This window comes from Nipponia nippon, unplaced genomic scaffold (assembly GCF_047370975.1).
Source record: "Nipponia nippon isolate SJK-2023a ecotype South Korea unplaced genomic scaffold, ASM4737097v1 scaffold_4, whole genome shotgun sequence".
NCBI lineage: Eukaryota > Metazoa > Chordata > Aves > Pelecaniformes > Threskiornithidae > Nipponia > Nipponia nippon.
In genome coordinates, this window is record NW_028262358.1 from 7,356,966 (window position 1) to 7,372,171 (window position 15,206).

Here is a 15,206-nt window from a genome sequence, read left to right on the forward strand (position 1 = left end):
TTAGGCTATCTTCGCCAGACCCGTGTGTTGGGTTTGGTTTTGTTTGGTTGTTTTTTTTAAATAAAGAGTGATATTTCCACTTGAGAGGCTGAAAGTTGCTGCTAATAAGACTCCTGGATAAAGCTCTAGAAATTCTCAGGGTTTGCCTCAGGGACAAACCCTTGGGAGAAAATCTTGCCAGAATGAAGGTGGCATCTCTCCCCCTCCCTGCCAACATTTTTGGTTGCCCAGGTGGGCCCATTCCGAAGATCAGAAGACATTTTCTACCATACTGACGGTGATTTAAGTTCATGTGCCCCTCCCAGTTTAGAAGTGCTAGGTCTTTTTAAGTAGCGTATTTTGTACTCAGCAGCCATGAAAATTTTGGCAGCAGTTTTTTTCATGTTTCGTGTGTTTTCTGCCCTCTGATCAGAAAGATAATCTCATTTATAAAGAAAGAATAAGGTGGACAGGTGACTTAATGAAACCTTTTCTTGAAATTTCCAAACAGCTGAAAGATAGAAAAACAGGCTTTCCATTGGAAATAACTGTTTTTGCGAGCACTTGACTTGTATATGTTTTCACCATGCCTTCAAAAGAAAATGATGGTGCAAAGCAAAAATAATCCCAGGACTCCCTTATAAATCATTTGTGTTCCATCTCAAAAGAGCTTTTTTTTGGCGTGTCAACATTATTTTAAATAGAGCACTGAAGCTCCTAAGGAAGCACAAATCGTTGCAGGACTGTGTACGATACATGTTCACAGCCATCAGAGGTCAGCACAAGCTCATTCATCTGAGCAGTTTTAAAGCCCTTTATTCCTCCAGTTTTACATAACAGTTTTTTGATAAAGATGAAAATGAGCCTTCATGTCCGTGACATCTTACTAGATAAGAAGATTCTTGGGAACTGTAAAAAGCTAATGAACACAAAATATATGCGTGTGCCAATATCTTGATGCCATATAGTGTGCCAGAAAAAGTTCCACTTCGTATTTGTTCTAGTTTTGGGAGCACTGCTCAGCAGTTGCCAAAGGACTGGAATGAGTGGAATAGCTATACCAAGTGCTCTTCCAGATTTTGGTTAATGCTTGTGCCTCGTTGAGTTCTGTTTGACATTAATCCTGCTGGTTATGAAGCTTAAGCTGAGTGAGCTTAACCTGAGTGAGCACCAGGATAGCTACAGTAAAGAGCCTACGCCTTGCAATGTACTATTCCAGTGGCTCTTTTGAGCCCAATATTAATACACCACAGTGAAGTGCCCTCTAAATAAAAACATCTAAATAGTCTTCAGTTAAAGAGAATGAAGCTTTGAAGGCTACATTCTGTGGATTTATAACTAATTTTACAATATGTTATATTTGTTTCAAAAAAAACATGGTATAAACTGCTAAAAATGGAAAGCATAACAAAACTCTGAGGAACAGAAGGTTCAGGAAGTTCTGAACTTATTTTCCCAGACCAGTATCTTACTTCTGTATCCTTCTGCATCTATTTCACTGAAAAATTGTCCTTAGAGGAATGTGAATAGAATTTTATTTGGCTACAGTGTGGGAGAGTGAAAGACAGACAGTGAATCTAGTGGTTTAAGTCCCTGCTGCACAAAAGGACTGAGAATCTCTGTTATGAATCTGGCAGAGAATGAATTTGAACTTCTGTCTTCCACTATAAAAATGGTCTATCAGTTATGGGATCTTCTCCCTCTAGAGACACATTCAAAAGGTAAACAAAAAAATGGTAACTAGCATGGGTTTAACCGTTTGTTTAGGAAAAAACTTTCTAAACAATTTTGGTTTTGACCCAAAAGAAATATTGAAACATAGAAAAATTCTGTGAAATATGATTTTAGTTCCCTGGACAGCAGAAACAGTAATGTGAAATAAGCTATGAAAATAAAATTCAAGTGTAGGAGGTCAGTTGAAAATTAAAAATGCAATTTATTAACTTGGGTTTATTGGAAGATACACTGAAACTCGGTCTCGGAGGATAATAAATATTACAAAATGCTGCATAATCAGAATTGCCAAGGCTTCAGGTTCAACATGGATCTCACTACACTGGTTGTTTATCTTGAAGCCTAGTTCCCACAGCCATTTATCATCTGAAAATCTTAGCTTTCATTAAGACACAATGTTGTTGCTTTTGTGCCTGTAAAGGAACACATGAAAATACAAAAAGCACGAACTCAAGTGTTCCTCTGCTTGTCGTAAAAAAAAAAAAAGAAAAAGTATAAAGCTAATCTCACAAAGTCCCATTGTTCCAGGAGCTAGGGCTTCATTAAATACAAAAAAATAAATACAAAAAAATAAATACAAAACATTAAATGCCATTAGACTGTTCATAAAACTGTGGCAGTTGGCAAGGCTGAGTGTTGGAAGAGAATTCTCTCACAGTATCTAGCTGAAATGTGAGTCCAGTAAATACGTATTAAGAGTACCAACTTTGAACTGACTAGAAAGCCTTTATATTCCTGGCGAATGATTCAGGAAATCCCAGTATCTGATAAAACACACCCTCCATCAGGATCAAACATCATCACATACAGCCTGAGGTCTGAACAAAGACTAAACAAGGCAGTATCCTGACTTCTGTTGCCACACCAGCTAGTGTTAACCCAAAAGTCTTTACTTTTTACTGGTGTTAACTCAGTAATAATTAGCTATCTCATACCGTTACAAGATAGCAAAACAACTTGGATTTTATTGAAGGTGATGCTGAAGGACAGAGGTATGCTGTAAGGTCTTAGAAAGGCCATGACAACCCTGGAAAGAAAATTCACTAGAATCCAAACTGTAACCACATTTAATAATCATGATTTGAGAAACATTATAAGAATGGTCAGGAATTTTGCTGTATTTTATAAACAATTATTCTCAGCCTTACCTTTACACTGTGAGCAACTGTATTGATTTGATCGGAAATATTCAAAGTATGTATGTAACTGTAGGAAGGCAGGGATGTTTGCAAGAAAAGCTGTGTCTGGTATTCTGGGAGTGACTAGTTAGATAAAAAGAATTAATTCAAAGGTGTTCTGTGCTATCAAAAGGTCATGATAGTGAGCAGTGGTTTGAGTTCTTGTAAAGGCCACTGACAATTCTAATTAAGCATATATGGAAAAGAGGAAATATGTGGATGATTTGCTTGCTGTTCCATACTATATATGAAATCTGGGATTTATCTTTAATTGTACTGCTTCCTCAAGTTAATTAAAGTATTGTCCTAAGCATCATGTGGAAGGTGGGTTTGGTCTGAAACTTTTCATGCTTGATGTTAGTGGGGATATCTAATTTTCTTGTCAAGTTTCAGTAAGACACAGTGAATTAAGCTAGTAAGAATACAAGCAATCTTAAACTAGGCCTAGATAGACTCTGGTCTGAGTCTATCTGGGTGTAAATCTGAATCTGGACAGAGTGCCTAGAGTCAACAGAGTTCTGTAGAGGCACATGTATCTTCTTAGGGAGCGGGCCATGACTCACTGCAATTATCACAGGATTTTCGCCCCCAACTCCCACCCCAGATTTTGTTTTTACATGGAACTACTGATTTAATCTGTGTACTAGAGTCTTTGTCTCAAACATCAAAATCTGGACGTGGATAATCCTGAACATATTGCTAAAGTATTACATTTTCAATTGTTGAGGAATTCTGGTTAAATCAGAGAATTTTCTTGAGAGATCCTTTGGTCAAACCCAGATCACTAACAGAGCACCAGGCTATGGGCTAGGAGAGCACTAAACTGTCTGAGTAAAATTGTACTAATCTTGAATCTAATGATCTAATGGTTCAAGATTAGTGGTGTCTCCTGGCCTCAGAAATCTAGTGATAAAGATGTTCACCCTGTTGTAAAAGGGTTAAAAACAGTATTAGAATTCTCAAATTCTTACATTACAAGGAGTAGCACATACTCTACTAATGCTGTTGATGTAGGTCAGTTGGTTCATTGGGCTACAGAAAATGGCGTCCAAAAACAAGTGCTTCTGCCAGATCTGTTTAATGACTGCCTTAAGTATAATGTAAAAGAGACAGTCACCTAGGACAGCTGGCAGCTAGGGCAGTAAAATGGCCATGGCTCAGCTGTCTCCATTACCAGGACTAGAAATCTTAGGAGCTAAACTGGCTGCTAGAGCTGACAAGGGAAAGGTTGGAGTTTGAAGCATGGCAGTTGCTGTGGGAAGGAAAGAAGGAGTAAGGCCTTTTTCCTCATATTTCATTCAGAGAAGTATGATAGTAAACCTCAAGCTCCAGAATTTCTCCCTAACAGTTGTCAGTCCCTGCTCCACCCCTTTCTTCTATACACCTGTTTTCAATGAAAAGAGTCTACTAAGCTCCCCCCCTGCCCCGCTCAGTTCTCTCCTTTGCTGCTGAGTATTCAGGGTTTTTCTGTCCCAGTCAGAAGTCTTGAGTCACTTCTGTTTTGTTTTTAGCATGTTTTCCTCCAGCAAAGAAAATGAAGAGAAGGAAACCTTGTGCAAAGGAACTGCATTAATGCTGCAGTAGATCTATGACATCAGCTGCTGTTTGCCAGCGTAGTGAATAGCAGGTGAGGAAAAGAACTACTTAAGGTAAAAGACTGTTTTAGATGTCTGTTAGCTACGGTGAAAGTGTTGGAACTGAAGGATATGCACTAGTCTCAGAGCAAGTTGTAGCTGATCACTTAATAGCTTGAAATTTTAGCAGCATTGAAAAAGCAGTACAAGACCTCTATCCTGGGTTACAGTCTCAGGGATAGGACAGGTTGCTTTGAAATCCACTGCAAGCAGTAGGCTGCTAAATACAGCTGGAATAGTCACCTCCCAGGCTAAGGGATGAATGCACGTAGCTGGAGAGTGGAATGAGGCCTGCCTAAAAGTACTCTAAGGCCTGACTTGCCTAGCCTTTCTCCAGTGATATAAAATATGCTGCTTTGTTTGACATAGGGATTTGTTTCAAAAGAGAGCTATAGAGACTGGAGAAAAGCAACCCTTGATTCCAGTTCTTTACTGAGGTCTGTCAAACTTACCTTGCATAATATTAAAATTAGAGATTACATGGAATATAAAAACGAATGAACACCATAGGAAAGAAGCTTTAGTTTTCCAGTGTCTTGGCATGACAGTTAAAAGACTCCAATTATAAACTAGCTTCCTGTAAGAATATGAGTGCGTTTAATGAAAATCTTGTGACTGAAACTAATGTATTAAAGTAGAACCTGCTGTTCTGGGAAACCTTCAGATGATTTTGTTCTCTGGTATACGTACCAGCTTTGAGCTGAACTCTTGGAGTCCTGGCTCCTGAAACATGGCAGTGTTTTTGGAATACCAGAGTGTGTTCCTAAAGCTTCTGTAATAGATGCAGGGTGTTTCAGACTTGTATGCTACACCTTGAATACAAATAACCCCAAGTACAGAACAACATTTTATTGTGTTGACAAAATTATATAGTACGATTAAATATAAGGCTTAAACCAACTTCAAAAAATAACTGTCACAGAACTTTGTGGATTTTAAAAATTCTTGGGATAGTTTTGTAATGTTGTCCTTCCTGCATTTGGGACCAATTTCTAGGATGAATTTTTAAATTCTCACTCACCCTTTCATCCTCGCATCTGACCCTTGGTACCTCTTCAGAGCTCCATTGACTTCAGCGAGGCATGAAATTGAGAAAGAATTGCAGCTAAGTCTGCAAAGCCGTAGATGGAGCAAAACTCTCAAAAGTCAAAAGAAACTCTGCACAAGTGAAAATAGAAAAAAATGGATATGGAAAACCTTTTGAAAATTTACGGTAAGTAGGTAAAGTGAACAATAATTTGGTTTCTTCCGTCTGTTTGACAGTGTAGGGTAAAAATATCTAATGTCAACCATAGTAAAGTATCATGAGGCAACTGAATGAAAAATTTTCAGTTTTTATAAGGCAACCTAGCTACCAGCTTTTTACCGTAATAACTGTTAATAAACACAGATTTCTTTTTTTTGTTCTCTCTTAACCTATATTTTCCTCAGAGATAGGATGGGCAGAACTGAAATGATGAATAACAAAACTATAGCCAATGACAACAGGAAATGAGACTATAGATAGCCCATGTATGGAGTCGCATTTAACACAATAATCTAATTCTGTGTCGTGTCTCGAAATGATTTGTTCACTGGCAATGGGGAAGGCAGTAATCTACTGTATCATGTCGCTAAGTTTAGCGATGCTAATAAAAAGGTGTTGAAGCATAACTGCTACTTGGATGAGTAGCGCTATTGACCTCACTGGGTCTAATCCCATGAAGTGCTTCATTGAATGAGTAAGAATTGCAAAATGGAGCCACTTGTTGTTAGTTTTAAAAATGTATTTTGGGTAGCATTACTAGGTCTCATCTGGGCCTGTATAAATCTCATGCTTCTGGAAGCACTGAACAATTACATTACAAGAACAATGAGCAATAACCTTTAAGCTTTGTGTGAAATCACTTCTTAATTTTCTGTTCAGAGACTGAAATTTCATCATTAAACATAGGTTAAAGCTATGTCTTTTGGTTCAGTTTTATTACTAATACCAAGGAGATTTGTCTTCCCACTTAAGTATCAATTGTCTTAATGTTCCAGATGTTTGTAGCTAAGAATGGCTTGTCTGAATTGATGTGGTGATGACACAGAGAAGGAACAGATGGCACAGAGCTGTCCCTGCTCCATTCATCACGTCAACGGCTGGAAACAATGACAATACCACACTGGCTCGTTCCAAATTATGGAGCCCAGCAAACAAATTAGCCTGACTGGCAGGAGGTTTCGGAAAAGTAGACTGAAATCTGCCTTGGACAGCTAGAGGTTATATGGCTATGGATCACATCGCTGGTGAAAGAGGTCAGTATAAAAATGTCGCAAGACAGAGGTTTTGCCTCTATTTGGTGCTTGTAAAGTTCTTTCAGCCTTTGACTTGGGTGAGTAGTTTTATTGACTTCACCGGGTCTAGCTACATGAAGAAGTTTTTCATTTAAGGAGTAAGAATTGCAGGTTCACCTTTACGATCTAGGTAAGGATGTCATAGTGGCATGGTACTTAGAAGCTAGAGCAAAAGGGTATACTAGGCTTACTTGTGCTTACTGATGTATTTTTGCAGCAGGCTCTTAGTTACTGTACTGTTATTCTTTTTGTCTAGGTCCGATTTTCTGTATTACTGTTGGTTTTGCCTGACCATGAGATTTTAGTCAAGTATTTTTTATTTTTGTATTATAAGATAGGGACAGAACCTGATCAGCTGTGCAATGTATAAAGTCTTAATCCTTGCAAGGAGATTAAAGTGTCAGGTACCACAAATGTCCTGAGGCTGAGTACAGATTCCTAACCAGATATCTGTACCATATATCAAAAATTCCAACAAATTCCTAATGTTATGACTGCTCACAGCTGATTGACATCTGGATATACTCAGAAAACCAGTTCTGGTAATATTGCTTAAGAAACCAGGGGGACAGTATATTTATATGTTTATAGCTTGCAACCATTTTCCTGTCTTATTGTACATCATGAAAGAACAAGGAGATGCAGGATTTGTAACTAAAGAAAAGCAAATGTTGTTGTTCCACAAAAAAGGAAACTTGTTGGGCTTTTTCTACTCAGGCCTGCAGTACAGGTTGTTATAGAACACCAAATACAAGGTTTTGGTATAAGATATTTATTGGTATGAGTCTTTGTGAAGTTTCTTCTGTGCCTTGATGAATACATTGTTTTTGTCAGGGACATACTGATAATTTGGAAGGAATAGGAGTATTCACAATGGTGTACTTAAAACAAACAAACAAACAAACAAAAAAAAAACAAACAAAAAAACCCCCAGACACTAAAAATGAGTAAAATTACTTGCTTGGTAAATAAAAAGTGAATGAAATTAACTGTTTTATCCAGATTGGAAAGTGATAGGTGGATACGCTTGGATCTCCCCCTTTACAAGCGATAAACTGTTTACCTGTTTTACTCTTGACTGCTCTAGCAGTGTTGAGGTTCTCTGCCAGAAAACTGTTTTGTATAGTGAATGGAAAAAGGTAAACTTGTAATTCTTGTGCTAAGGGTGTGAATAGGTCCCCAAACTTTCATGTTTGGGGATTCAAACCCAAGGTAATTTCTGATACTTTGTCCCTACAGGCAGAGTAGCTTGTTCTGTGTTTCCTTTTATTACCTGACGTGAGTCCTGTATGTCCATCTGAAAAAATATTAGAAAAATGTTTGCACCAGTTTCTCTCTGCACTTTAGAGTTAGCAGAATTCTTTGAAATGAAAAAGTTGGAAAAATGCCCTCTCCCCTGCAAACCCTACAGTAACGCTTTGAGAATATTGGAGCAAAGCCTGTGTTTCTAACTATGGTGATTTGGGGCTGTTAGAACTTAACTTTCTGTCAGCAGAGATTCCCAGCTTTCAATAACAACAAAAGATTTTGCATTAGTACTTGAAAATATGACTCAAATGTATCCAAAAGTTTTGGAAGGGAAAAAGGTGTCAAATACTTATTATTTTAAACTTGGTTTATGATATTTCAATAGCTGATATTGGCTGTATCCAGTAAATCATGAAAACAATTATAAAATAATTTTGTAATCTACAGAATGACCAAAAATGAGTGAGTAGGTATGTTCAGAGGACAGCACAACCGTCACTGAATTTCCAGTAGATCAGGTTATGATAATGGCAGACTGTTAATACACAGTACAGGTGGTTTGAGGATTTAAGTTCTATACTAAAATAAACAAAAGGGAAAGAAAGAAGGATTTAGAAGCCTCATTTCTCAAGAGAAATATCCAAAATCAGTGGGTACATGCAAACTTTTTAGACTACACAAAGGATATATTAATTTTCAGCTTATGGACACTAAAAAAACCAAAAGGGACTATGAAAATAATGGTAGCGACAGCAAAACAACAGAGGACCTTTCCCTAAGTTTTAATAGATCTAAATGGTTCAGACAAGTACAGCCGTACGATATCAATTGACCTCCAAAAATATCTATGCCAAGAAGACACCCCAAACTACTAATCACGGTAACCGAGTTATCCTGAACCACAGTGCTTTTCCTTCGTAACATAATACATCTGATTAACTAGTAGAAACTTGGCTACCTGGAAGCCTAGTGGTGTTTTTTCTGCTCAAAACTTACAGCCTCCGTTATTTACATAACTGAGATAATGCAGACTTGGGATATTTAAGTTGTGTACTTCTGATTATAAACAGGAAAAAAAGCAGAGAATAGTTTATTAATTTTATCTGAACCATGGCCTGAATAGTAGATTTCATCATTAATGACTCTGGAATATAAACTGAAGGTCTGAAATGTGTGGTTTCCTTATATAGTTCAAGAATAACACCGAAAGTGATGTGCGCATGCTGATACATGAAGCTTAGGTCTGGTTATAATATGCCAGTCTGTCATCTTTTTACTAGTCTATAATAAATGATCTATGGATTTAATAATCTAAAGTGTTTTTTAGAAGTCCACCAAAACTTATGCTAGTTGCTGACACAAAGTTGACAAAAGTTAGGATTAAAAAATCGTTAGAAATTGAAGATGTCTGCCACAACTGGTAACTTATTCACACTGCTGTTATATTGACTTATATTGACTTAAATAATGTATTATTATAGTGCAAGGGTAGAATGAGACTTCAACCCTAATCGAGGAGGGAATGACATCCGTGGGTAGCAAGAAATATGTTGTATTTGTCTTTTTAACAGCTACGTATTAAAGTGGTAAAAGCAAAAATGACAGAAACAAGACACCTAAGCAAAGATCTTGCTATCCAGCAATCAGATGATCTGGCATTCAGACATACAATAGTGTCCTGCATAACTCAAATTAGTGAAACAGCTGCACTTTGTTCATTCATCTTCTTTTAGCCACTGTTTTTGCTCAGAGAAATGTACATTAATGTCTCAATACCCCTCCCTGTAGCACTGGAACATTAACACTAAGTGCATCCAGGGAGCGTTTAATCGAATGCAACATTAAAATGAGAAATGTTATGCATATCATGTTTAGTTTGGGGTTTTCAGATGTGTTCACTGTGATTGAGGGATACTTGGGTTATCAGTGATGGTCTGGCAATTTATGCGGTGCTGCCTGCTTTGAATTAACTTCACCGGTGCACACAACTAGTCCTGCTAGCACTGATACCAAACAGCAAAATTCTCTGCTGTAGTTTATTCTGCTCTTCAAGAAAAGATAATTGATTTCCAGTGTTATATAAGCACTTGGAGGTGTGATTGGAGCTTCATTACATTCGTTACGTAAAATGACAGCCTTATTCTGAAGAGCCAACAACAAATTTGAAACAAAAGACATAGAGCGAGTGGGAAGCCAAATTCAGAACATGTTCTGCACCAGGAGTGTGCAAGCAGCATAAACAGAGCATCTGCACTAGTCAGCAATGTTTGAGCTTCCCTTTGAAAACGCATACTTTCATGTAGGTGTGAGGAAACTTTCTCTCCTTTCTCCTCAAAGTGAACAATTAGTAGAAACATATCTTCATGTGAATTCCTAGCACTGTATCCCTGTCTTGGCAGTGGTTTTGTCAAAAATGCTTTTCTTTCACTGGCACTTCCCTTCAGTCCCTTAAGCCAACAGTTTCTGAGATAAGAAGGGTCATTTGTTTTTAAAACATTTTCTGATCCCTTCATGAACATAGCTAGTGTAATCAAGTTGTTAAACTGAATTCACCCCTCTCTTCATAGGATTTACAAGCCTGAAGGAAAATTATTGAAAGCGTATGGAACTGCCAGCCTGGGTGGTCTAACAAGTGTTCATACAAGGCGCGTAGTTCTCCACATCTTTTCAATGGCTGTATTGATTTATGCCTGTGTATGGTAGTTTTCACGCTCTGACTGGTTCAGTGACTTTACTCACATCAAAGTAAACCTTTGATTCCCAATAAACACTCATATATACCACTGCTTTGCTGCTAGCCTATGATCATAACTGGAAATCTCTTCCCTTCCTTATACCCATGCAAGCATTTTTTATTAGTGCTTTCCACCATGAATTCTCAAAATTTTCGGTGGCTACTCTGTGTTTGTTTGTGTTTGTTTCCTGAGCCCGCTGATGACTTTGTGGGCAAGCAGGATGGATGAAGGCCAAAAGCTCTTTGTGCATTACTGAGAGCCTGTCCACAAAAATCTGTTGAAAGGAAGGGAAGAGAGAAACAAAGATTGCGATGATAAAGCAATACAGATGAAATTCAGATGGAAAATGTAAAAGATCAAGTCTCTGCCTGCTTCATGCTGTTTCCCAAGAGCTCTCCTTGGGCCATCCATCAAAGAAAGAACTGGAGAGGATTCATGAGGTGTGTCAAGTTTCAAAGGTGACACCTGTTCTGGACTGCCCAGAGCTGGATTTTGGGGAGCTTTATAGACTTTTTTTTGCCTTTTAGAGACAGGGTATCAGATGAGGGGGAGGGGGTGGAAAATGCCATCTGCTTGAAAAAAATGTGGAATTTTATATTTTCTTTGTGGAAGTGCTCTCTTCATGCCCCTGCGTGCATGTGACTTCCCACAGAATCATGTTATTGTGCTACTCCTTGAAGTACGAGCCTGAAAGTAGGTTAGTAATGTCCCACCTCTGTGATTAAAAATCAACAAATCCATCTGTTATTTTTTTCAATGCAAGACAGTTGCATGGCATGCCATAGCTTCATAGTGTACCAAACGATATTTTCGATCTTTTTTGTATACCCCTCAAATGTGTGAATCCATGTGTCAAGACTAAGTTTGCACAATAGGCTTTCTTTCCTTAGGTACCTGTATCCGTGATCCCCAAGAAGTTCTTGCACCCTGGTAGTTTGCAAGCCAGAGTGAATTTTCTAAAAATGTCTGTTAGGGAAAACCAATGCAGTTCGGAAGCCTGGAGTCACATTTCAAGCTATGAAGCAACACTTCTCCATCCACTAGCCCTTAAAGAGGTCTCCATCCTTTTTAAAATTTAGTTGCAGTCCGAGGTGTGGAGGAGGCACCTCTGCCAGCACAATGGCAACCTCTATGTCCCTTAGAACAGGAGCAATGTTGAGGAAAACGCATCAAGACTTGATACACGCTTGTAGAACAAAAGTTAAAGAAGTTTACGTAAGTAGGAAAAAAAAAAAAAGTGGCTTCCTAGCACATAGTAGACATTTGTACATGCTGACAGGATAAAATTGCTAAACTGGTACGCTTGCTTCACCCAGAAAGGTTTTTACAATGAGCAGTCAAATGACTGTATAAGTCTAATCTGTCTGTTCAACAATTGGGTCCAACAACAGGCTGCGGTGGAGCAGCTTGTAAGCACGTCAGACAGCACCCTCCAAGGCCTTGTGTGCTCCCCTGGCTCTCGGTTCCCAGGGCTTGCTCGGTTTTCACAGCTTCTTTCACCTGTGCCCACACCTCTGGCTGTGCTTTTCCGACCAGAGTGTGAGCATTTTGCAGTGAATTCAAGGAAATTTACTTTTTAAGTGGTGCAAGACTACCTTGTTGGCAGGACTTTCCTGTTCTGGAGATCTCACAGCCTCTCTTCTAGAATCTCATACAACCCAGCAAAGCTGTAAAATGTGCAAATTTTCCCCGTGGTTGATCTTCCCAGCCGCTAATATCTGATGTAACTCAAAGCAGAGTATATAGCCCCCTCTACCTCACCCCGGGGGAGCCTGTTTGTGCCCTTCTCTCCCTTCCAGCTCCCAGACTGCACAGGTGAAAAAAGGCAGCCATGCCAGCCCCAGGGCTCTGCAGATGATGCATGGACCTGCCAGAGTTGGAGGAGCCCTGCCTGTTGTACCATGTCCTCTCTGTTGCAATGCTGGTTGCGAACACCCGGCTTTGCCATGGGTCTTGGTTCTGAGATGCTCTAGGATTATTTCCTGACCAGTTTCAAAGTATTTTGTATATCCTTCAAGGGGCAGTTGTGCAAGGGCACTTGAGGGGATCCATCAGCATTGGTGTGCAGTTTTACACACAGGTGGGTAGGGTGATATCCCTACTCATTCCCACATATGTATTGGCTAGATAGAGCTTAAAGCAGCAAATGTGGATTAGGGTTCTTCCATGTGAACGTGTAGGAAATTTAGCCTACAGCCAGTGCTGGTGAAGTCTGGATGAATCTGGAAAGACACCTAGGGAGATGACTGGCCAGCTGATACCTGGTACTCGCTGTTGCTTATGTTGCTTTGTTGTTATGGTGTCTCCTAGATTGTTCATTTATTTCAGCCTCACTGGTGTTGCTATATCGTAAGTCATTTACATATCCAAGGGAGGAATTGTCTCCAGTATCTGTGTGTCCACAGGTATCAAACATACTGGGATCGTAATCAGAGAATAAGTCATCAGTGGTACACAGAATTTATAAGGTGGACTTCTGTTGTAAGAAAAGTGATTGGGAGAGCAAGAAGGCTTTGTAACTGTGTACTCCACTTCTGGGGCACGCTCTGCAGCTAATTTAAATGTTATTAGAACCGTTACTTTTAACAAAGAAATAGAGTTAGGCTCCCAGTTTTTTCAGCTCCTGTTTGACATTAGTGTCTGTCCAGTGAAAATAAGCACAAAGCTAGTAGACGTCTTTGTGTAGATCCTTATTGTTTCATGTGACATGTAAATTTGCATTTATCATGAACTGAAATTATCAAAGTCTTGCAACTAGATTGCAAGACCATTTCACAACTATGCCATAACTAACTGTTCTCTGGGATAAGCAGGAATCCTGTGGAAATCCTTCTGGCTTATGGCACTACAGTTTTCTGGGGATCAGCTCTCACACTTTCTTGCAACTTGTACTTTTTTTATTGGTAGGTAACTGGCAGTAGTGCTATTATAACTGGGGACCCTGTGGCCACTCTAATGACACTAAATGGTCTGACCAGGCCAAAAGTCTAATGACAGGTTAAATGGTTTTGTCCGCATTTCTTGAGAGCATCAGCAGAGGTCAACCTTTTAACCTATCCTGTGTAACAATGGTAGTGCATAGCAGAAAAGTGACTTTCTTCAAATACTGAGAGACTGCTTAGACAGAGCTCTACCCCTCCCTTTTCTCTCTGATCTGTTGTTAAACTTCAGCTAATTAACTGTATATATTTTACTTTACTTTTGCACCACACTCCTCAGCAATTTGTCTCAGAGCATTTACAAAGGCTTTAAACACTTTTATCCTGATTTCAAGAGGTGAGTCAGCAAAGACCCAATGGCATTAACATGATAATGACAAAGCAAGGAGTAAAACCTAGATCCTGGGAATTCATTGGTGGTTTTCCTACAGATTTATAGTAATTGTAGCCACGTCTTACAAACTTTACAGGCATCTATGTAGAACATGGTGTGTGGTCTGCTAGTAACCTTAGAAATTCATCATCTTTTTGCTAATGTACAAAGGGAAACTTTGTTACTTCTGACCAGTACCCAAGCCACTAACGTGAAGCGCGCATATAATCTTAGTAGGATTGGGGTCCCCTGCAGTTAAATACACACAGTTCTTGTACAGTCAGCAGAGTAAATTTTTTCCTCCTGCTTCCCAGAATGGTAAAAAGAGACAGGGTGGTGTTGGTGGTGGTGGTTTTGGTGTTGCAAAGTACACAGTTATTGGGTCCTTGCTCCAGTGTCCAGGCAGCATAGACTTTCATATTTTTGAGTAATAGATTTAGATGCAGCTAATTGGTAGCATGGTAGATATGGATATAGAAGCCTGAGTAACAGATGGCTTTGAGTAAGATGGAGTTCTGAAGGGCACAATTCAACATTTTTTTTTTTCTGCAGGAGAAATACCACATCCTGTTTACAGATCATCTGTGTGTATTTGGCCAGACTCATCCCTTCTATAAATCATTTGCTCTGAACGGAATCAGGGCAGGAATTTTACTCAGCCCCTAGTGGTATTTGTTTTGTGAGCTCTGGCTTTTAGAGCATGGTTAAAAGAAATCCAAAAGGACAGCTGCTTCTGAGGTTTTTAAAATTGCTCATTTAAATTCAGACTTAAACGTAGTCTCTTTTTTTTAAGTGCTGTTTGTTTGTGATCTTAAATGTTAGAGACAGTGAAACCTAAAATTAATATAGCATATTTAATTCACTATTTTATTCATATAAGGGCACTGGTATTTCATGGGCCTTGAAATAGATAACAAGTGTAGACTTACAGCCTGGGACTAGAGACAGCATTTGCATCATCTGAACTGTTATCTAATCAGAGATTCCACTCCCCCATAAACCTAATTGGAAAAAAAAAAGAATAAGACACACATGAAATGTTAATTATATCACTTTGTGCCCTGGAA

At 38.9% G+C, this 15,206-nt stretch overlaps 1 protein-coding gene across 8 annotated transcripts in view; it reads left to right on the forward strand.

The window, feature by feature from the left end:
* Positions 1 to 15,206, forward strand: part of SPTLC3 (serine palmitoyltransferase long chain base subunit 3) — a 167,405-nt gene that overhangs the window by 63,969 nt on the left and 88,230 nt on the right. For 6 of the 8 annotated variants that reach the window (XM_087775387.1, XM_087775385.1, XM_087775384.1 and 3 more), the window contains 3 exons: positions 4,403 to 4,518; positions 5,522 to 5,738; positions 6,548 to 6,805. The gene's annotated coding sequence lies outside the window, so the exon portion shown is untranslated. The remainder of the gene's footprint in view (positions 1 to 4,402; positions 4,519 to 5,521; positions 5,739 to 6,547; positions 6,806 to 15,206) is intronic. The other 2 variants (XM_087775388.1, XM_087775389.1) reach the window with 2 other exon arrangements.